This window comes from Heterodontus francisci, chromosome 18 (assembly GCF_036365525.1).
Source record: "Heterodontus francisci isolate sHetFra1 chromosome 18, sHetFra1.hap1, whole genome shotgun sequence".
In the NCBI taxonomy this organism is placed as follows: Eukaryota; Metazoa; Chordata; class Chondrichthyes; order Heterodontiformes; family Heterodontidae; genus Heterodontus; species Heterodontus francisci.
In genome coordinates, this window is record NC_090388.1 from 26,508,517 (window position 1) to 26,519,100 (window position 10,584).

A 10,584-nucleotide genomic window follows, 5' to 3' on the forward strand; every position below is an offset into this window, starting at 1 on the left:
TTATCATTACCCGTAACGCTACCCTGCACTGTTACCTTGCCATTTCTCATTAATTTTTTAAAATTTCCCCTTGCCTGAACCCTCTCCCATAATATTTAGTTTAATGCCCTCTCTACAGCCCTAGTTATACAATTCAACAGGACACTGGTCCCAGTGCAGTTCAGGTGAAGGCTGTACCAACCATACAGCTCCCTCTTTCCCCAGTACTGGTGCCAGTGCCCCATAAAGTGAAACCCATTTCTCCCACGTCAATCTTTGAGCTACACATTCAACTCTTTGATCTTATTTACCCTATGCCAATTTGCTTGTGGCTCAGGTAGTAATCCAGAGATTAGTACCTTTGTGGTTCTGCGTTTTAATTTAGCCCCTAGTTGCTCATACTCCCTCAGCAGAGTCTCTTTCTTAGCCTTACCTATGTCATTGGTACCCACATGGATCATGACAACTGGATCCTTCCCCTCCCACTCAAAGTTCCTCTCCAGCCCCACAGAGATATCCTTAACCTTACAACACAGCCTTCAGGACTCACACCCTCAGCTGCATAAAACAGTATCTATCCCCCTAACTATACTGTCCCCTACTACTACTATTACTAGTACTACATTCCTTTTAACTCTCCCCACTTGAATGGCCCCCTGTACCACAGTGCTGTGGTCAGTTTGTTCATTCCCCCTGCAGTCCCTACACTCATTCACACAAGTTGAAAGAACCTCAAACCTGTTCGACAAGGGCTGAGGCTCCTCCATTGCTATCTTCTGGATGCCCATTACCGCCTCACTCGTAATCACACCCTCCTGTCCTTGAGAGCAGACCAAACCTGAAGTAGCCAGCCTAAGGTGTGTGACTCCCTCCTGGAACAAGGTGTCCAAGTAGCTTTCCCCCTCTCTGATGCATCAAAGCATCCAAATCTCAGACTCCAGCTCATCAACTCTGAGCTGAAGTTCATCAAGTTGCAAACACTTACTACAGATGTGGTTGCAGCAGATGAGACTGGTGTTCACCAGCACGCATATGCTACAGCTGGAATACATCACCTGCCCAGCCATCTTTATTCTATTTTGTTTAACTAATTAGATTTCAAGTTTAGAAATGTCACAGATTTACCACAGAATGGGCAGCAAGTGGTGCAGTGGTTAGCATTGCAGCCTCACAGCTTCAGTGACCCGGGTTCAATTCTCGGTACTGCCTGTCTGGAGTTTGCAAGTTCTCCCTGTGACCGTGTGGTTTTTCGCCGGGTGCTCCAGTTTCCTCCGGACTTGTGGGTTGATAGGTAAATTGGCCATTATAAATTGCCCCTAGTATAGGTAGGTGGTAGGGGAATATAGGGGATGTGGTAGGAATATAGGATTAGTATAAATGGGTGGTTGATGGTCGGCACAGACTCGGTGGGCTGAAAGGCCTGTTTCAGTGCTGTATCTCTAAAAAAACCCAGATAATTTGTCATTATATTAAGTAGTTTAGTTAGTTAAGCCACAAATTTAATACAATACTTATATCTCCCAAATACCATTTTAAACTACTGCCACAGTCTAGAAAGGGGAAAAAAACCTTAAAATTCACCAACCAATCACCTACCTGCTCCCCTAATTAATGCCCCTGGGATTCAGCTCTCAGGTCTTACTATCTCCAGCTCCCACTCTCAGATCACATTGTCCTGTAAAAGACCAGACCAGCACCTCGTCCCTCACTGCACCAAATTCCCACAGTAAGCACTCCATCAAGCAGAACTTTGTGCATTAGCAAAACCTCCTGTATTTATACTAGCTGGAATTCCAGAGAACTGAGTCAGGCCCTGCTGCCAAGGGAACCAGTTCTAACTAGCTACCTAATCAACTAACTGTGCAGCTGACCCTAGCAGGCACCTTGTTTACCACTGACAAAGACTGAAAGAAACTACAATTTAAAGTTAAGTTAAATGCTTGAGAGAGGGTTGAGAGAGGCAGTGGTGAGGTAGAGCTGGGTGTCGTCAATGTACATATGGAAAATGATTCTGTATTTTCAGATGATGTTAGTATGTTGATGAGAAATAGAAGGGGCCCAAAGATAGATCCTTGGGGATATCAGAGGCAACAGTGCGAGAGTGGGAACAGCAGCCATTGCCAGTGATCCTCGGCTATGATTGAATAGATAAGAATGGAACCATGCGATGGCAATACAATCCAACGAGACAATGGTGGAGAGGTGTTGGCGGAGGATGATGCTGTCAAATATCTATTTGAGGCATTAAGCTATTATATTTCAACTTTGTCCCTCAGATTGTGCTCAGAGCACTAAAATCATCTCACAGTAATGAAGACTAAATAACATGTAATTTGTAACGAGCCTACTGTGTTATTTAGACTTTTATTTAAAGAAAACAGTGAAAAATCAGAATGACTGCAATGTGAACAATGCTGAAATGGATATCAATATTAATGTTAATGAAATTTACTCAACTGATGGCACTGCATATAAACCAAATACTGAAATAGGTATTGGTCAATTCAAAATAATATTAATACTTCATTGTCAAATTGTCGCAGAAAATGTTTGGAATTGAATATTTGTATTTGTGATTTTATTAGAAATAGTTTTCACTATTTAATTTGCTCAGGAATTACTCTATTATAAACTATGGACTGGATTTTGTGCTCCGTTGGAAGGCGGGATTTTTGGCAGAGGGGCCGGAGAATTGGCATTGAGTCGTACGCCACGAAACCCGACGCCATAATGCCCATTTGTGATAGTCTCGGACGTGGCAAAATGTTGTGGCAGCACCACTGCCGCAACGCAACGGGATCGGAATTTAAACCTGTTACATAGTGTTTTGCATGAATTTGTATCTAATTTGCCACCATCCTACTAGGCGTTGGCAATCTGAGCATGATGTGCGGAACTCACGTCCCTTCACTTTCCCGTCTTTGAAAAGCTGCCGCCACTGAGGCCAGAGTCATTGGTGCCTGTAAAGGTTAGGTAAGTAATCCGTTGTTATCTGGTGGATTTTTTTCATTTTGGACATTGCCGATGAATTCAATCTGCATATGTGAGGGAAGGGGGAAATCTGCAAGTGGATACTGTTGTGGGGGAAAGAGTGAATTCTGCAAGTGGCTACTGTTGTGGGGGAAGAGGGGAACTCTGCAAGTGGTTACTGTTGTGGGGGAAAGAGTGAATTCTGCAAGTGGTTACTGTTGTGGGGGACGAGGGCATCTCTGCAAGTGGATACTGTTGTGGGGGAAGAGGGGATCTCTGCAAGTGGATACTGTTGTGGGGGAAAGAGTGAATTCTGCAAGTGGTTACTGTTGTGGGGGACGAGGGCATCTCTGCAAGTGGATACTGTTGTGGGGAAAGAGTGAATTCTGCAAGTGGATACTGTTGTGGGGGAAAGAGTGAATTCTGCAAGTGGAAACTGTTGTGGGGGAAGAGGGGATCTCTGCAAGTGGATACTGTTCTGCGGGAAGAGGGGAACTCTGCAAGTGGATACAATTGTGGGGGAAGAGGGGAACTCTGCAAGTGGATACTGTTGTGGGAGAAGAGGGGATCTCTGCAAGTGGATACTGTTCTGGGGGAAGAGGGGAACTCTGCAAGTGGATACTGTTCTGGGGGAAGAGGGGATCTCTGCAAGTGGATACTGTTCTGGGGGAAGAGGGGAACTCTGCAAGTGGATACTGTTCTGGGGGAAGAGGGGATCTCTGCAAGTGGATACAATTGTGGGGGAAGAGGGGATCTCTGCAAGTGGATACAATTGTGGGGGAAGAGGGGAACTCTGCAAGTGGATACTGTTGTGGGGGAAGAGGGGAACTCTGCAAGTGGATACTGTTGTGGGGGAAGAGGGGAACTCTGCAAGTGGATACTATTGTGGAGGAAGAGGGAATTCTGCAAGTGGATACTGTTGTGGGGGAAAGAGGGGATCTCTGCAAGTGGATACTGTTGTGGGGGAAGAGGGGATCTCTGCAAGTGGATACTATTGTGGGGGAAGAGGGGAATTCTGCAAGTGGATACTGTTGTGAGGGAAGAGGGGATCTCTGCAAGTGGATGCTGTTGTGGGGGAAGAGGGGATCTCTGCAAGTGGATACTGTTGTGGGGGAAGAGGGGATCTCTGCAAGTGGATACTATTGTCGAGGAAGAGGGAATTCTGCAAGTGGATACTGTTGTGGGGGAAAGAGGGGAACTCTGCAAGTGGATTCTGTTCTGGGGGAAGAAGGGATCTCTGCAAGTGGATACTGTTGTGGGGGAAAGAGGGAACTCTGCAAGTTGATACTGTTGTGGGGGAAAGAGGGAACTCTGCAAGTTGATACTGTTGTGGGGGAAAGAGGGCATCTCTGCAAGTGGATACTGTTGTGGGGGAAGAGGGGAACTCTGCAAGTTGATACTGTTGTGGGGGAAAGAGGGCATCTCTGCAAGTGGATACTGTTGTGGGGGAAGAGGGGAACTCTGCAAGTTGATACTGTTGTGGGGGAAAGAGGGAACTCTGCAAGTTGATACTGTTGTGGGGGAAAGAGGGAACTCTGCAAGTGGATACTGTTGTGGGGGACGAGGGCATCTCTGCAAGTGGATACTGTTGTGGGGGAAAGAGGGAACTCTGCAAGTTGATACTGTTGTGGGGGAAAGAGGGAACTCTGCAAGTTGATACTGTTGTGGGGGAAAGAGGGAACTCTGCAAGTGGATACTGTTGTGGGGGACGAGGGCATCTCTGCAAGTTGATACTGTTGTGGGGGAAAGAGGGAACTCTGCAAGTTGATACTGTTGTGGGGGTAAGAGGGAACTCTGCAAGTTGATACTGTTGTGGGGGAAAGAGGGCATCTCTGCAAGTGGATACTGTTGTGGGGGAAGAGGGGAACTCTGCAAGTTGATACTGTTGTGGGGGAAAGAGGGAACTCTGCAAGTTGATACTGTTGTGGGGGAAAGAGGGAACTCTGCAAGTGGATACTGTTGTGGGGGAAAGAGGGAACTCTGCAAGTGGATCCTGTTGTGGGGGAAAGAGGGAACACTGCAAGTGGATACTGTTGTGAGGGAAGAGGGGATCTCTGCAAGTTGATACTGTTGTGGGGGAAGAGGGGAACTCTGCAAGTGGTTACTGTTGTGGGGGAAAGAGGGAACTCTGCAATTGGATACTGTTGTGGGGGAAAGAGGGAACACTGCAAGTGGATACTGTTGTGGGGGAAGGGAGGAATCTGCAAGTGGATTCTGTTGTGGGGGAAGGGAGGAATCTGCAAGTGGATACTGTTGTGGGGGAAGGGAGGAATCTGCAAGTGGATACTGTTGTGGGGGAAGGAGGGAATCTACAAGTGGATACTGTTGGGGGCGGGGTGGGTGGAACTCTACAATCCAAGATCAGGTGACACCGTTAACGGCATCTCCAATGCAGCCCCGCCACGTGATTGGGGGGGAACGGCTGCCATCTTTTTGCTGAATGGCCACCCGCCACCTAATCATGGCGGTGTGGCCGCCAGCGTCACAGGCGGGACCGCCGCCATTTTGAGCAGCTGGAGTGGCAGCGGGATAATAAAATCCAGCCCAATGTTACAACAAGTCAGAGTAAATATGTGACTTATACACTTTGATACCAAATACTCTTTAATAATGAAGCTTTTCTGATAAATCTGACAGGCCAAATACTTTACATTTCTTACCAAGCTGTATTATTCTTTCAAGCAAAGTATTTACTCCTCCGTTTCATTTGGCTATGCCAGGTGAGAAATGTTTGACCTCTGATCCTGGGATCAAGTGCCCAATCTTTAAGGAAGGCAACTGCGTGGGGTTGTCTCTTGACATGACCCAGCTGGTAGACAAGAGGTACCCGCTATATGTCTGCCAGAGCATGATAGATTGTAAGCTACTGAGCCTTCCGCTCAGTGAAGTTATTGTAAGGTAGCGACAGACGCGGTGAGAGCACTCACAACTCATTACTCAGCAGCAGCAGCAGCAGCAACCCCAAGAGGGATCATTTATTAATTGCTTTAGTCTGCTTGACAAGGTCAAATCCATTCCTACAATGATGTATCTCGTCTGCTGCAGGAAAGAAGAAATGTTTTCTTTCACTTGTAAGTGCTGTAAGAGGCCATCCATCTCTGTATGTTCTGTGGAGAAATCAAACTACATCTGTTTGGGAAAATCTGTTTGGAGGGCAACTGATGGCCAGTTTGATATACGCCTTGGGACCATATTCTGCTCCTCTTTGCACTTAATTAAGAATGATCTGTTTTATGGCACATTATTCTGCTGATGCTGTAATCTAGGAGTGTGCAAACTTTTTGTCTTTTGTGGGCAGTTTAGGGAATGCATACCATAGAGCCTCAGGGGCCACATACAAAGTTTAAATCAATGTTCCTGCTAATTTGCATGTACATCGAGTTGCTGTAACTAACAGGCCTCAGGATTTATTCACCAATGAGTTAACAGCACAAAGAACAGCCTTTTTCAAACTTCTAAAGCTCTGAAATTCAAATAGGATAAATCACTAAACTGGTCAAATTAAACTGAATTGCCTGGACACAGTGTTTGTAGCCTGGCTATGACCCAGAGACCCTAGTATAGAAACTTCTCTGATAGCATTTATACATGGACATAGCAAATCATGTTCTGACACTACATTATTTTAAGCACTCATACCATTTTGCCTTTCCACTTTCAGTTTTTGTGACAAATGTTTCAGCTGCAAGCTCAGTATCAGACGTAAGAAGGTAAGCCGTGTACTCATAACAATGTTTTACCTGAAATTAAATTTTAAAAATATAGCTAAAGCCATAGTTAAAAAGCAGTGTAATTTTAACCATGGGCACAATTAGGACCTGTACAGTTTTCGGCCCACCAGCAATATTGGCAGCAGCAAGGATCCAGGCCCTGTTGAAATCTTTTTTTAATCCTGTCCCCACAAGGATACCGTGGCTTCTCCCCTGAACTAGACTTCTCCTCTCCTAAATCCCTTACCGCCCCCAACCTGATTATGGATTTAACAATCCCCTGCCCATTGTACTTACCTTGCACAGGACTATTTCTATGGGGCTCAGTGGTGGCCTGACCCCACCACTCCCAAAGCACCAATTTTGACTTCTGCCAGCCAACAGTGACGTCATTCCCGCTGGCTTCGGCTGGGAGTCAGAGTCAAGGCACGCAAGTGGGATCTGGGAATTAAAATCTCTGGGGCCTCAGGTTTTGGGGGCTCAGATGGTTCATAACTCCTTTGGCCCCTGCACCTGATTTCAGCCCTGAGATAAAATCAGCCTTTCAATTACAGTTGTTTACATTTTTAAGACAATTATTTCTTTGTTGTAATATGATTTTTGATACTTCATTAAACATGACTATGTGAGTATTCTCACTCATTTAAAGTCTTTATCATGGTTTCCGGCCATAGTTTTAATGGCTGCAGATCAGTGAGTTACATTGTGTCAAGTTCAAAGTGATTGGACAGTGGAAATGCTGAAATTGTTGAACTGCTTCAAACACTGTCACAAGGATCCACACAGTATAAGAGCATGACAAATTGTTTCTGGAATTAGCCTTTATTAACATTGTACATCATTTTTTCCTCAGAAAGAAATAAAAGAGAATAAGACAACGATAGTTTATTATTTCATTGCATTTATTTTGGACCTTATTCCAAGTTCATTTCACAGACATGAAAACCAAAAATGACAAATTGAGCTGTTCATAGTCCAGAAAAATGGGTCTAGCCCGATGTTTAGCTGTGAATCAAGCAAGCCTTGGTTTCCCATATGACATTTAATATTCACTGTTCAATATTCCTTTCAAAACAGAAATTTAGGTCACTTTCAACATGTCTCAGACTGAATGTAGGTAGAAAATGTAAATGAGGTACAGAATTGGGGTACAGAATGCACAGACTACCAATGTACATTAAACATACCAAAAGAGGAAACTGGGTGGTATGATGGACTAGTATACTGCCTTTTCAACTCTGGCCCTAGGTCTGCAACATAAACCTTCCACCTGGTCAACACTAACTGGTCAAAATGGACCTTCTCATTCAGAGAGGTCTCAGGATGATTGGTGCAGAAAATGGAAACGCCAAATTGTTACGGGTGGAATTTTGGTGTGTTGTGTTTCCTCATAACCAATAATAATATTTGTATGTTTGCTAAATCTTGTAATTCATAAGGACCATACTACAGTTTAAAGGTGGTGCAGACTCTCAGGGCCAGACGGCCTACTCCTGCTCTTATGTTCCTATGTACTTTGCAGTACATTGAGGGCAAGATGAGACAATTTTACACTTGCAAACTGAAAATCAAAACGGCTCGAGTAGGCTGCAGTGTGCTATATGATAAATCAAACAGTCAAATGAGTGATGTTGGTATCGAAAGTCACAAATATTATCCTATTTAAATAATCAAGCCAACCCTGGTCCTTGTACTTTGTTAATAAGCGTGCTTTGGTCTGAAAGTTTGAGAATTGTTCTTCTATATTTTGATCTGCAGGCTTTTAAATGGGAATGTGCACATCAGATTAAAAGGACAAAGGAAATACCTACCCCTGGTAATATCTCAACTAGATATTGTTACATTTATTTTCCAAAATTTCAGCTCTCAAGACAGAAAATAAATAAGATCTAAGATATAGCCAACTAGGTACAAATATTTAGCCTCCATCCTACTTAGTCATGGTGTTGCTTTCCCCTTCAAGTAACCGTACATAATAGTCACAGCACTTTTCCATCAGCTGAATCTTTAGTTTTAGTTTTAGTTTTAGAGATACAGCACTGAAACAGGCCCTTCGGCCCACCAAGTCTGTGCCAACCATCAACCACCCATCTATACTAATCCCACACTAACTCCATATTCCTACCACATATCCCCACCTGTCCTTATATTTTCCCTACCACCTACCTATACTAGGGACAATTGCTAATGGCCAATTTACCTATCAACCTGCAAGTCTTTGGCTTGTGGGAGGAAACCGGAGCACCCGGAGGAAACCCACGCAGACACAGGGAGAACTTGCAAACTCCACACAGGCAGTACCCGGAATTGAACCTGGGTCGCTGGAGCTGTGAGGCTGCTGTGCTAACCACTGTGCCACTGTGCCGCCCTGTCGGTGATCTATCGGTGATTATTAATTCCCAAATGTTCCACAGGTTAATATTCCAAAGTATAAAATTTAATCCTAATTTAGGTTTCTACCTGATGCTGAAGCCTTTCCTTCTTCTCCTTTCCAGCTTCAAAAAAACCACACAGCTCCAAGAAGTAATAAGGATGTCCCCATTGCTACTTAAAACAAAACTGGAGATGGTGATTGGTTGATTTCACTTATAAGAGAATTCCTAATTAAGCTTTATTTCCTTCAATTGAATTTTAAATAGAATATTCAGCCAATTGGAACATTTTAATTGTACATGGCAGGCAAGTTCTGTGATATATTCTGATGCCATCACAGACCAGAAGGGCTTATAAGCACTTAAAGCAAGCAAAGGTCTTACTGTTTTTAACTCAATCTGCAGAATTGATTATATTTTAAATGTACTGAATTGTAAAATAGACACACGTTGGGCCTTACTGTAGCTAAACTTTATTGCAAAGTGAAGAATCTTATTTGATGGCTTCTTGGCGTGGCTGAATTGATCACACTAGAGCTTATTTAGGAACAGGAGTAGGCCATTTAATCCCTCAAGCGCATTCCACCATCCTATTAGATTATGGCTCATCTATACCTTTGTTCCATTTATATGCATATACTTAGATTTTTGTTGGATAAGGATATCAATCAATCTCAGATCTGGCAATTTCAATTGACTCAGCATCTACAGTATTTGGTCAAGAGACTTCCAGGTTTCCACGACCCTTTGTGTGAAAAAGTCCTTCCTGATTTCATTCCTAACTAGTTTGATAATAGCTCTTTGTACTGAATTCACCCACCAGAGGAAATAGTTTCTCTGTATCTACCCTATTAAATCCTGTTATCATTTTCAACACTTCAGTTAGATTAGCCCTTATCCTTTAAACTGAAGGGGATTTAAACCATGTTTATATATAGTGTACTGTCCAACCAACGTTATTGGAACATACTGTGATGTTGCTGTAAAATAATTTTGTAGAAGGTTAGATCATGGATCTTTTCCACTGGTATATGTTCCAAGCAGTGATTCAAGTAATAGCATTGGGAATAGCCAGTTCCAAAGCTTAGAGCATGAGTGATATTTGCAAACTACTGCATTCTGGAACATATAGCTGTCAATAATGTAAGACTTATGCTGGGTGCCTATGTACCCTGTATCAAATTCATCTAGTAGCAAATTCCATAAAGTCCTTCCCTGCTTCACATTCTACCCAAACCTATAGCTAGAGCAATCTGATATCATCAAAGGGACACAGTATTATTGGTATAAACTGCATGATAAAATTTAAACTCATCAATCAAACTGACAAATTGGTAACTCTGCTCATAGGTTAATCTTCTACTTAGCAAAAAAGGGCAGATCTTGTTTTATTTCTAGAAGATTCCATTCCTACTCAACCAGAAATCAAAGAGAAGAAGCAAAAAAAAACTAAGAGCATGAATAAAGACTGGCAGGTGGCATGAAGGAAAATAGAGGAGTATATTATAAACAACTAAGTAAAAGAATGGTTAAATGGCAGGACTGATAAGAGA